This window comes from Aethalodelphis obliquidens, unplaced genomic scaffold, assembly GCF_003676395.1.
Source record: "Aethalodelphis obliquidens isolate GAN/ISIS:26980383/991018 unplaced genomic scaffold, ASM367639v1 scaffold52, whole genome shotgun sequence".
In the NCBI taxonomy this organism is placed as follows: domain Eukaryota; kingdom Metazoa; phylum Chordata; class Mammalia; order Artiodactyla; family Delphinidae; genus Aethalodelphis; species Aethalodelphis obliquidens.
In genome coordinates, this window is record NW_020837996.1 from 1,929,129 (window position 1) to 1,940,297 (window position 11,169).

Consider the following 11,169-nt stretch of genomic DNA (forward strand, 5'->3'; position numbering starts at 1 on the left):
ACCAGCAGCACCAGCAGCACCAGCAGCACCACCACCATTCCCTCCCTCAGCTGGTGAATGCAGACAACAAAAGCCTGGACGCTTATCTTTGGGGGGAAGATGAATTGGAGAGAGCCTCCTACAGCTAGGTCAGGTGCAAAAGACTATTTTACAGAGGTATTAAATGAAAGTCTCCCTATTGAATACAGAGATCCCTCCTGGGTACCAGGGTAATAACCCCCAGGCAGGAGGTTCAAGGACTCCTCTCTAGGGAAGCTAACTAGCCTAAGAGCAAAACCAATTCACCACTTTTTTGCACAATAGTGAAGCTCACCAATCAACAAGCCTCACCGATGAGTTTTCAAACAGCTTTTCAGCTCTTAACCATGAACAGCAGCCAAAGCCTCTGGAGCAAAACAAACAGAAAAGAGGGGAACACAACAGACACACAGACATGATGCTGAGGGCAAAAGAAAACTGCCAAGGAACAGGAAGAAGAACGATAGCAATGATATCCTCAGAAAGGGAGGTCTGGCAGCCCCATCCCTAAGACAAGAATAAGAGGCTGTATAAATGAAAGGTAGAGGATAGGAAAGAGCCCTTTTGAAAAAGGAGAACAAAATAGGGACTCTAAAGGCCTTTGCCCTCCCAGACGTTAGCGAGGATAACACATCGGAAAACTAAGCCACAGCTTTGGGCAGCAGGGCACCTTGTTCCCATCACTCTCTGGCAAAGATGCATTTGCAAACTGGTGGATCTGGCTACCAAGCTAGGTCCTGGTATTTATTGTACATCTGTACAACAATCCTTTAGGTACGAATTATTATCCTCATTTGATACATAGAATCTCAAAAAGATACAGTTTTAGATAGAAACGTGAAATAGTCAGTTTTGCAGGTCATTGCAATTTCTATGGTTCAACCTAATATTTGGTCTAAGGTCACACTACGACGTTTTTGGCCAAAGACAAAAACGTTAAAAGAGAAGACATCATCATCCGGGGGTCTCAAATTGCTGCTTTTCTCGCGTGGTGTCCTTGAATGTAAAAGGAGAAAGAATGTATATTTTGGTAAAGGTTGCCGAAACCCTCTTTCCTAGTTTGACTGTGGCTGGTTTGCAGCAAAACCATAGCGTTAATGGTGAGTGAGTCCGTGTATGTGTAGGGGGAGGGGCAGGGGTTAGGTGAAGAAATCAAACTATTGCATTGCCCAGCGTCACAGAGAGACAGCGTTTGTGTGTTGGTGGGAGTGTGGGCTGGATACAGAAAGCTCTCTGCTAGATCTTTTCTTCAGGTTGACCCTGTATGGAGGTGCAGTTCTTGGTAGAAAAGCACAGCTCTTTCGGTGACAGGCACCAACCAAGGAACTTCTTTTTTCTTCTGACTGCCCTTGTAAACTGTTAGCTTGACTCCTTTTTCCCAGCTATCTTGGATAAAATCTTTGAGAGGTGGAAATTCAGCCATCGTTTTTTCGGTCACTTATCCTACATGGTAACAAATCTTCCCCAGACACTTATGTTCCCAAGCATAGTCTAATTTCCATAATTAAAATTTCCAGTCTGGATAATTAAAGGAACTCCAAGTTTTATTTAAAGTGAAGGTGTGTCTCCTCCCCCAAGTTGGGGGTCTGCTTAGGGCCCCTGCCCAGGCCATCTTTGGCCCCTCCAGGTAAAATGGAGGGTGGGGCTGGGTAGAGCTCATCTTTCTATGGTTCCTGGTACCCATGGTCCCTGGCTTTGGTTTCCCCTGGCTCTGGCAGAGGGTTAAGCCTGACTCTTTCTCTCCTGGGTATCCCATGGGTGCTTGGAAACCTTTATCACTGGGGTTCTCCCAGCGGCAATTACTGTAAGGCACAGATCATCTCTGCTGGCTGGCTTTGTACCAGCTTCACCTCTTGTAGACTCCTCATTGGGGTCATTGCACCTGGGTGGCCTTTTTGGACAAAGCCGCCAGCCAGCTCTCTCTTCTGCACGATCCCCACATCCATGGGAAATGCTCATGCATTTTCTGCCCACCAAATGTCTGGAGTGATGGCCGTTCCCAGCTCAGCACCCCTCCTCTCTTCTTTCCCCAGCCCAGCCTCGTCTTGACCACTGACCTCTTGGATGGGGAGCAAACACCAGCCCTATATGTTCCCCCAAACTCCAGGAGCAAAGGCCAAGCTCTCCAAGTGGTCCTCTGAAGGTCTCAGGTGAGAAGGAAGTACTCCCTCCCATCTCTTGCCTTGAGGCAGGGCCGAGAGCATTCCGACTTCTCCCAAGAGGGTCTTTCCTCTCAACTTTTTCAGTCTCAATGCTTTGATACCCTCCAGTGGGTGTTGGGCTCAGGGTTACAAAGCTAGATTTTGTCCCCCACCTCTGTAGGTCCTGCGTAGGTGGAGGAGTTCATCATTTTGCGGTAGAATGGGTCCTCTTTTGGTAAATTGACATTCCACCAACGTGCTCCATGAGCAAATATGTGCTTGGTAGGTGTGGGAGTAGAAGAAAAGGCTTGTATATGGGTCTGTTTGTGCCTGTGAGAGTATGCAGGGCCGGATGTCTGTACGTAGATACACACTGTGTGTTCGGCGTGTGGAAATGATCTCAGGAGGTGTACGCCTGGTGTGCGCATGCACGCATGTGTGTGTATGTGAAGAGTGTACTTGAGCTATATGTGCACATCCAGATCTCACCTATAAACACCAAACAATGGGTTTTCCCCGTGGCCTCACATGTGCCAATACACGAGGCTCCCTCCACGACCCCTCTGGTAAGTTGTGGGAAGCCAAAGCGCCTGAGACCAGAGCGTGGGTCCTCACCAGCCTGGGAGGCGGACATACCCTTCTTACAGGCAGGCACGCTGGGAAGGAACAGCAGTCACAGCTTCCCTTAAGTAGAGCAAGGCACTGATCTCCCTGCTAGGAGACCTAGAACAATGATTTGATTTGTCTTATAGCAAAAAGGCAAATTCTGGTTTTGCCGCTTTGTTGAATGCATGGGGGAGACAGCAAGAGATTCCCGCAAAGATTATGGCATTTGTGAAGCGAGCTTATTTCCCCTCCTCTTTGCACGTGAGCCACACGAGCAGTCCATGTGAGTCTTAAGTCCCTGCCATGTGACTCTCATTCTTATGTTGGTGGTGTCACGGGGCAGCTAGAGCCATTGCACGAAGGTTACTCTGTGTGTGTGTGTGTGCATGCGTGCACGCATTTTCAGACCCTCAGAAGTGCCAACGAACGTCGCTGGAATATGTCTTTCCGGAGAGCCAGGGACCCATTTCCATGGCAATGTACAGAGAAAGCCAGGGACTCGGGGAAAAGTTGCCAGATGCCATGACCAGGGCAGGCTTGCCACAGTGCACAGGAAGGAAAATTCCCAGGTTGGGTGGAGAGGGCTGGGAGAGAGGTTCGTGCTCTGCTTGTAAAGAATTTGCTGCGTGTTCTGCTGCATGTCACCGGCAAACTCAGCATCCCAGGGAGAAGCGTTTGCATTTCTCCTATCCTTTCCCCAGAGAATCCAGGAGTCCATCCTGGTACCCTGGGCACACGGCAACCCTTTTAGTAAAGGTGCCAGCTAGAGGGGCTGGCTTTAGACAGGGACTTGACTGCAGAAATGGGGAAAAAACCCAGTCACTCTCATTGTCCATGTTGGGCCAGGCCATGGGATTACCCAGTAAACTCATCTGGAGTGTTTAGATTTGAGGTGATTAAGACAGTGATGCTCTTTCTTCTAGGAAAGACACAACACAGTGAATCTCAACCATTCATAAACTCTTTTCTTTCTTTTTTTTTTTAAATTTATTTTTGGCTGCATTGGGTCTTCTTTGCTGCGCGCGGGCTTTCTCTAGTTGCGGCGAGCGGGGGCTACTCTTCGTCGCGGTGCGCGGGCTTCTCATTGCGGTGGCTTCTCTTGTTGCAGAGCTCTGGCTCTAGGCGAGCAGGCTTCAGTAGTTGTGGCACGCGGGCTCTAGAGCGCAGGCTCAGTAGTTGTAGGCTTACTTGCTCCTCGGCATGTGGGATCTTCCTGGACCAGGGCTCAAACCTGTGCCCCCTGCATTAGCAGGCAGATTCTTAGCCACTGCACCACCAGAGAAGTCCCCATTCATAGACTCTTACAGCTTGAGAACCCCTGCAGGTCACCACCTCTTTGCAGATGAGCACACACTGGGCACATATGTACCGAGGACCCACCATGTGCTTGAGATGGGCTCTGGGAAGACAGTAGGTCATCCCAGACAGCAGGCAAGATCCCGGCCCTCACAAAACTGACATTTCATGGGGCGAGGGTATTGATGACGATCAAGATTAATAAGTGTGACACGTAGCATGTCAGATGGTGATAGATGCTATGGAGAAAAATATAGCAAGGTAAAGGGCATAGAGGGAGAGGGGCGGTCCTAGAGAGACATTCCCCTTCATAAGGGAGGCAGAAAGCCCTCGCTGATAAGATGACCTGTGAGGAGAGATCTGAAAAAGTGGAGGGAGCACACCATAGAGATATCAGCAGGAAGAGCATTCTGGGTTCCGGGAGGGCAAGTGCAAAAGCCCTGGGGCAGGAGCCTGCTAAGCATTTCAAAGAATTGCAGGAAGTACAGGGAGGCTGGAGCAGAGAGCCAGTGGGAGAGTGGTAGGAGTCAAGGTCACAGGGGTAACAGGCCAGTGATGTGGGCTCTGAAGACCTCTGTAAGGGCTTTGTTTTGCCCTGAGTAAAAAGAGAGGTCATTGGGGGTTTTGATCACAGAAGACACATGATATTACGTACATTTCTTTTTCAAAAAAATTTTTATTGTGGTGAAATACACATAAAATTTACTATCTTACCATTTTTAAGTGTACAGTTCGGTCGTGTTAAATATATTCACAGTGTTGTGCAACCACAGCCAGCACCCAGCTCCACAATTCGTTTCATGTTTTAAAAGTGAAACTCATTAAACAGCAACTCCCCATTTCCCCTCCCTACAGCTCGGCAACCACCACTCTACTTTCCGTCTCTACGATTTCGCCGACTCTAAGTACTGCATCTAAGTGGAATCCTACAGTATTTGTCTTTCTGTGACTGGTTTATTTCACTTAGCATAATGTCTTCAAGGTTCATCCATGTTGTAACATGGACTGGAATTTCCTTCTTTTTCACAGCTGAATAATATTCTACTGTATGTGTACACCACATTTTTTTCATCCATTCATCCATCAGTGGACACGTGGGTTATTTCTACCTTTTGGCTATTGTGAATACTGCTGCTGTGAATGTGAATGTGCATGTATCTCTTCAGGATCTTGCTTTCAATTATTTAGGATATGTACCTGCAGCCCAGATTCTTCACCAGTGCCTGTCAACATGGTGATGCCTGGGCAAGGGGCGGTCTTGCCTTAATGGAGCGTGTCTAATAGGCACTGGACATGTAGTTCCAGGTGTTAAGGGACACAGATGGACGAGCCTACTGTGTGACCCAAAGGGGGAAAAATAACAAAGAAGATCCAGACTCTGCCCCTGAGATGCTCACAGAGTATAAAAAAGGAGCCAACCCTATTAACCAAAGGGACTTAATTTATAATCTTCCGATGAGGATGTCTCATGGTCCTAATGTACCCAGAGCAGAGTGAATAAATGTTTTAGATCTACAGGAGCAAAATGATGATGAGGAGGATGCTAATCGTTTGTTGTGGTTTTTTTTGCGGTACACGGGCCTCTTACTGTTGTGGCCTCTCCCGTTGCGGAGCACAGGCTCCGGAAGCGCAGGCTCAGCGGCCATGGCTCACGGGCCCAGCCGCTCTGCAGCATGCGGGATCTTCCCGGACCGGGGCACGAACCCATGTCCCCTGCATCGGCAGGCGGACTCTCAACCACTGCACCACCAGGGAAGCCCGAGGGTGCTAATCTCTACTGAGTGTTTACCCTGTGCTAGTTACCGTGCTAAAAGCTTAACACACATTATGTTACTGAATCTTTGCAACGACCTCGCAAAGTAAGTACGGTTATCATGCTTTTACAGATGAGGAAACTGAGGCTAAGGGGGGTGAACTCTTCTGCCCAAGGCATGCCGCTGGTGCCAGAGTTGGGGTCAAGCCAGCTCTGCCAGGCTCTCAGACCCGTGCTCTTGTAAGCCACTGCCTGCCTGCTCTTGGCCCTGCCATCAGGTCACTCACTGTGCCTTTCCCTCCTCTGGCAAGCTGGGTTAATCAGGCTTACGGAGGGGCCGCGTGGGCCAGGCCCCGTCCCCAGCAGTGAGGAGCCTTTGCCTCTGACAGAGGCACCAGCAGATTTCAACACTCTGATTTCCTCATCTTCCTTTCCCAACATGTGGCCCACTGGCCCCATGACGCGGCAACAGTCAGGGAGAGGGTGTCGGAGGGTGACATGTGTAAGGAGATAGACTTCACCTGTTGCTTGTACTGCCCTATCGCCTCCCCACTGTGCCCTCGGCAACCCCTGGCAATCTCTGTGCCACACAGAGACCTGAGTGGTTTTTTGAAAGTGTGAAATTATGTCGTGCCAACGGCTACAGTCCTTTTGCAGTTTCCCATTTCTCTTGGAATAAAAGTTGCGCTCCCTACCCCAGCCTACAAAGTCCCACGTGGTGCTGCCCTGCCCCCCTCTGCCGCATGATCTTACCCCACTCGCCTACCATCGTTTGGCCGAGCTGGCTGGATCCTGTTGCCTCCTCCACTCTGATCAAATGTTCCTTCTCCAGAAAGGCCTTCCTCAACCACCTTAGGTAAATTAGACCTCCCATTCTATCATATAACTTTTTTTAAAAAAATCAATATTTTTCACTGCGATAAAATATGCATAACATAAAATTTACCATTTTAACCATTTTTAAGTGTACGCTTCAGAAGCATTAAGTACATTCACAGTGTTGTGCGGCCGTCACCACCATCCATCTCCAGAACCTTCATCATCTTGAAAAGGTACTCTGTACCCGTTAAACAATAATTCCTCATCCCCCTTCCTCTCCCAGCCCCTAGTAACCTCTATTCTAATTTCTCCTTCTATCAGTTTGCCTATTCTAAGTAACTCATATAAGTGGAATCATTTTTTGTGTTTGACCTTTTGTGTCTGACTTATGTCATTTAGCATCATGTCTTCAAGGTTCACGCATGTTGCAGTCAGAATTTCCTTCCTTTTTCAAGTTGAGTAATATTCCATTGTGTGTCTGTTCCACATTTTACTTATTCATTTGTCTGTTGATGGATACTTGGGTTATTTCCACCTTTGGCTACTGTGACTAATGCTGCTATGAACACTGGCGTACCAGCATCTGTTTGCGTCCCTGCTTTCAGTTATTCTGGGTATCACAGAACCTTTTGAATCATCTCTATAACACACCACTACCTGAAATTATTTTGTTTATTCCTTTGTTTGATAACTTGATTTCCATGTCCCCACATGTCTCCTTGGATTCAGGAACATTGTCTGTTTGGTTCCTGGTTGTTATCACTGTGACCCGCTGATGGTAGGTGCTCCATCATCATTTTTTTAAATGAATGAATGAATGGATGGATGAGTAACACTGCGGATGGGCCAGCCTGCTGGGCACAAGACTGGTCACTTCTAAAATGAGGACATGTCTGAAAGACTAAAATGTTGACAGGCATTCACAGACATTATTTTTTAAGATTTTCTCTTTCACGAAAGCAAATTTAAATCAAAGTCTACGCAAGTGACGTGTGCATCAGAGTCCATGGAAATGAAAAGTGCCCGCACCATGGACAAAGCGTCAGGAAGCTGGAGAAATCAGGAAAGTATTCTGCCGATGGATCCGTGTGTCTCTGTTGCTGGCGTCAGGTCAGGTGAAGGTCTGGAGGGCTCTGGCACAGGGCCCAGTCTCCCCCCAACTCCCTCCTCCAAGTGAGCACATCTCTTTGCAGGCCCCAATCATGTGGGCTGCTGTGAGGAGAAAGAGAGTCTCAGGAAAAAGGCAGCAGCCCCTTACACCCCAGTGAAACCACAGTGTCAGTGAAGCAAGGTGAGGGGAGAGCCCAGGGTCCTCAATTCAGCCTGCTCTCCTCTCCCTCTTTGAGAGTGGAGCGGCGTCATTTGTCCCCTTCACTGTTCGTGTCATCTACTTCTTCCAAGTCAGCCGTAGGTCCAGTCCCCCATAATACGTCCCCTGTACCCTTCCTTATGTGTGTGTACATATGTGTGTGGGGGCGTGTGTGTATGAGTGCAGGTATGCGTGCGATATTGTGCTTCATAATAAATATGTAGTTGGTCTTCATCCCAGTTTCTGACACAGAGCTCCTAAAACCCTTAGAATTTCCTAAGTAATAAGAACAATAAAGTTGTCTTTGGATGTTTGTAACAAGCCCCTTTCAACCACACCTGAGTTTGTTAATGAAGTGACTTTTGGAAAGCCCCTGAGAAGGGAGGCTGGTTACCAGGGAACCAACCAGGATTAGAAGGTTGGAATTTTCTTTTTCTTTATTATTTTATTCGATAGACAGTTTTTGAACATCTACTATTTACCAAGGCTTCTAGAATAGTTATCCTCAAACTTTAACATATGTATGAATCACTCGGAGATGTTTCTAAAATGCAGATTTTAACGTGAGGGGAGAGGGACTTGGATTTTATTTTCTGACAGCCTCCCATGGGATAGAGAGCGTTGGAATTTTCAGTCTCACACCCGCCCTCCCCAGGCCTCCATGAAACCCCAAAATGATGGGGTTTGGAGAACTTCCGGTTGGTGAACACGCGGACGTGCAGGTCGAGTGGGGCACTCCTGGAGGACGTGGAAGCCCCTTTCCCCATGCCTTGCCCAATGCATCTCTTCCAGTTGGTTGTTCCTGAGTTACATCCTTTTCTAAGAAACTTGTGATCTAGTAAGCACAATGTTTTCCTGACTTCTGTGAGCTGCCCTAGCAAATTAGTTGAACCTCAAGGAGAGGGTCATGGGTTCTGATTCATAACTGACAGATCAGAAACACAGGTGACAACTTGGACTTGTGATTGGCATCTGAAAGGGAGACTGGACAGTCTTGTAGGACCGAGCCCTTAACCTGTGGGATCTGATGCTCTCACCAGGTAAATAGTGCCTGAATTGAGTTAAATTGTAGGATGCCCCGTCGGTGTTCACTGAGATTTGAGTGAATTGCTGGTGGTGTTGGAGAACGCACCATGGAATGTGTGTGTGTGTGAATATGGGTGCGCACATTTGTGGATGTGAGTGCAAAGCATACATATGTGTGTATACGTGTATGGGCGTGTTTAACTGCCTGACATTTGGACTCAGATTCAATTCCGACTGGACAGTGCCACTTATAAGCTTGGGACATTGGATAAATCACAAACTCTCTGAGCCTCTGTTTTGTTGTCCATAAAAAAAGATAAATAAAAACTCTCCTGCTCTGGGGATCTGTGAATTAAATGAGGTGATGCCTTCAAGCATTGCCCACGGGGCCAGGGTCCGGCTCACGGTAAGTGCCGATAAATGATGGTTGTTGCTTTCATTCTTTTCACTTTATTACTCAAACTCCTGGCCAAGAATCCTTTTGTCAGGCACCAGTTAAACTCAATAAACTATATTCTGCTTCTGTTCAGCTGGGGGTAGAGTGCCAAGAGGGGACATCAGTCAAAGAAATAAGAGAAGGTTTGATTCACCGAGCACATGGCAGAGGGGCATGTTTTCTAGCCATCCTCTGTGTTTTATTTATTTATTTTTAAAATATGTATGTATGTATGTATGTATGTATGTATGCATTTATATGGCTGTATCGGATCTTGGCATGTGGCAATCTAGTTCCCTCGCCAGGAAGAGAACCCAGGCCCCCTGCGTTGAGAGTGCAGAGTCTTAGCCACTGGACCACCGGCAAAGTCCTTCTCTGTGTTTTATATCCATTTCCTCACTGAATCCTCACCTCAGCCCTATGAAACTGGCTTATTTACAGACGCCCAATTTACAGATGAGATGCTTAAGGCTCAGAGAATAAAAGGTCACACATTCAGCCAGCGTGGAGCTGGCATTCAAACCCAGGTCTAGGGTCTTTAGGGCAGTGTTCCCTGTACTCCCTGACACTAAAGGATGGCTCGAGGGCCAGCCGATGAGGCTGCTGCTGAAACAGTCCCAGGCAGAGGACCTGGGGAAGAGAGGAAAAGAACGCATGTGATTCTGGAGCAGAGAGTGAATGTGAAGTGGGCAAATGTGTGGATTGAGACTAGAACGGTGAGCAAGGACCAGATGACACAAAGGGTTGAAAGCCACATTGAGGAGTTTGGGGTTGATCCTAAGGCCAAGGGTTTTAAACAAGGAAATGAGGTCAGATGTGAGCTTTAGGGAAATGACTTTTGCACATCTAATAACAATCAACCTAGAGTTACTCCAAGGAAGAATCCAGGAGCAATGGCAGTGACCTGGAAGGATGTTTCTGGGAAATGTGTCTGAAGAAGCAGCAACCCACTGGGGGCTGCCGGGTCCCCACGCTGACCACACCTGTCACAGCACCCCAGTCTCTAGGAAGTGGGCCAGGGGCTGGGACCCAGCTGCTGCCTCTCTCCCTCATCCCACGGGGCCAGTAGGTCTGTGCTCTAGGCAGGAGTTCCAGTGACCCACACAGATGTCAGTGGAGGAACTGGGTCCAGTGGCCACAGGGCCACTCCTGGAAAAGGGAGGTCGGCAGAAGCAGTGGGCACCACAGCCATCAGGAACACATACCTGCAGAGTGTCGGAATTACCCACTGGGGTGTTACTTTGTGTTTTGTGCTCTTATACTCACTCCTCCTTTCTCCAGTGCCGACAGGTAGCCCCGTGCTATAAATAGAAGATGCTCAATGACGGTCTGCCTCCTTGGCTTCTGTATTTCAAAAGCCTGAACTTGAGGTTATTATCCTACAGGGAAGAGAGAGCCAAGGGCCTTTGAGTGCAATGAGACAGCGGAGATTCCCCAAGACAGGGAAGGGAGCGGAGATCAGCCGTGTCAGTGGAGGCGGCTGGGGAGGGGGGACATTTAACTTATGGAGGCCAGACCCTGGTATAGCAGTAGCAGGGATGCCTTCCAAAAGGGGGACACACAGGAAGGACAATGAACCACAGCTGGAAAGATGCCCTGAAGACCCATCTCAGATGGGAGTCTACCATTTTGTGGGCTGCCCTAAAGAAGAGGGTTCCCCTCACCTCAATAACAACTGAGACCAAATTTCCAGTCACCTTGGCAAGAATGTGGACTCAGGGTCAGATTTAACTGGATTTCAAGGAAATACAATAATGCAACATTT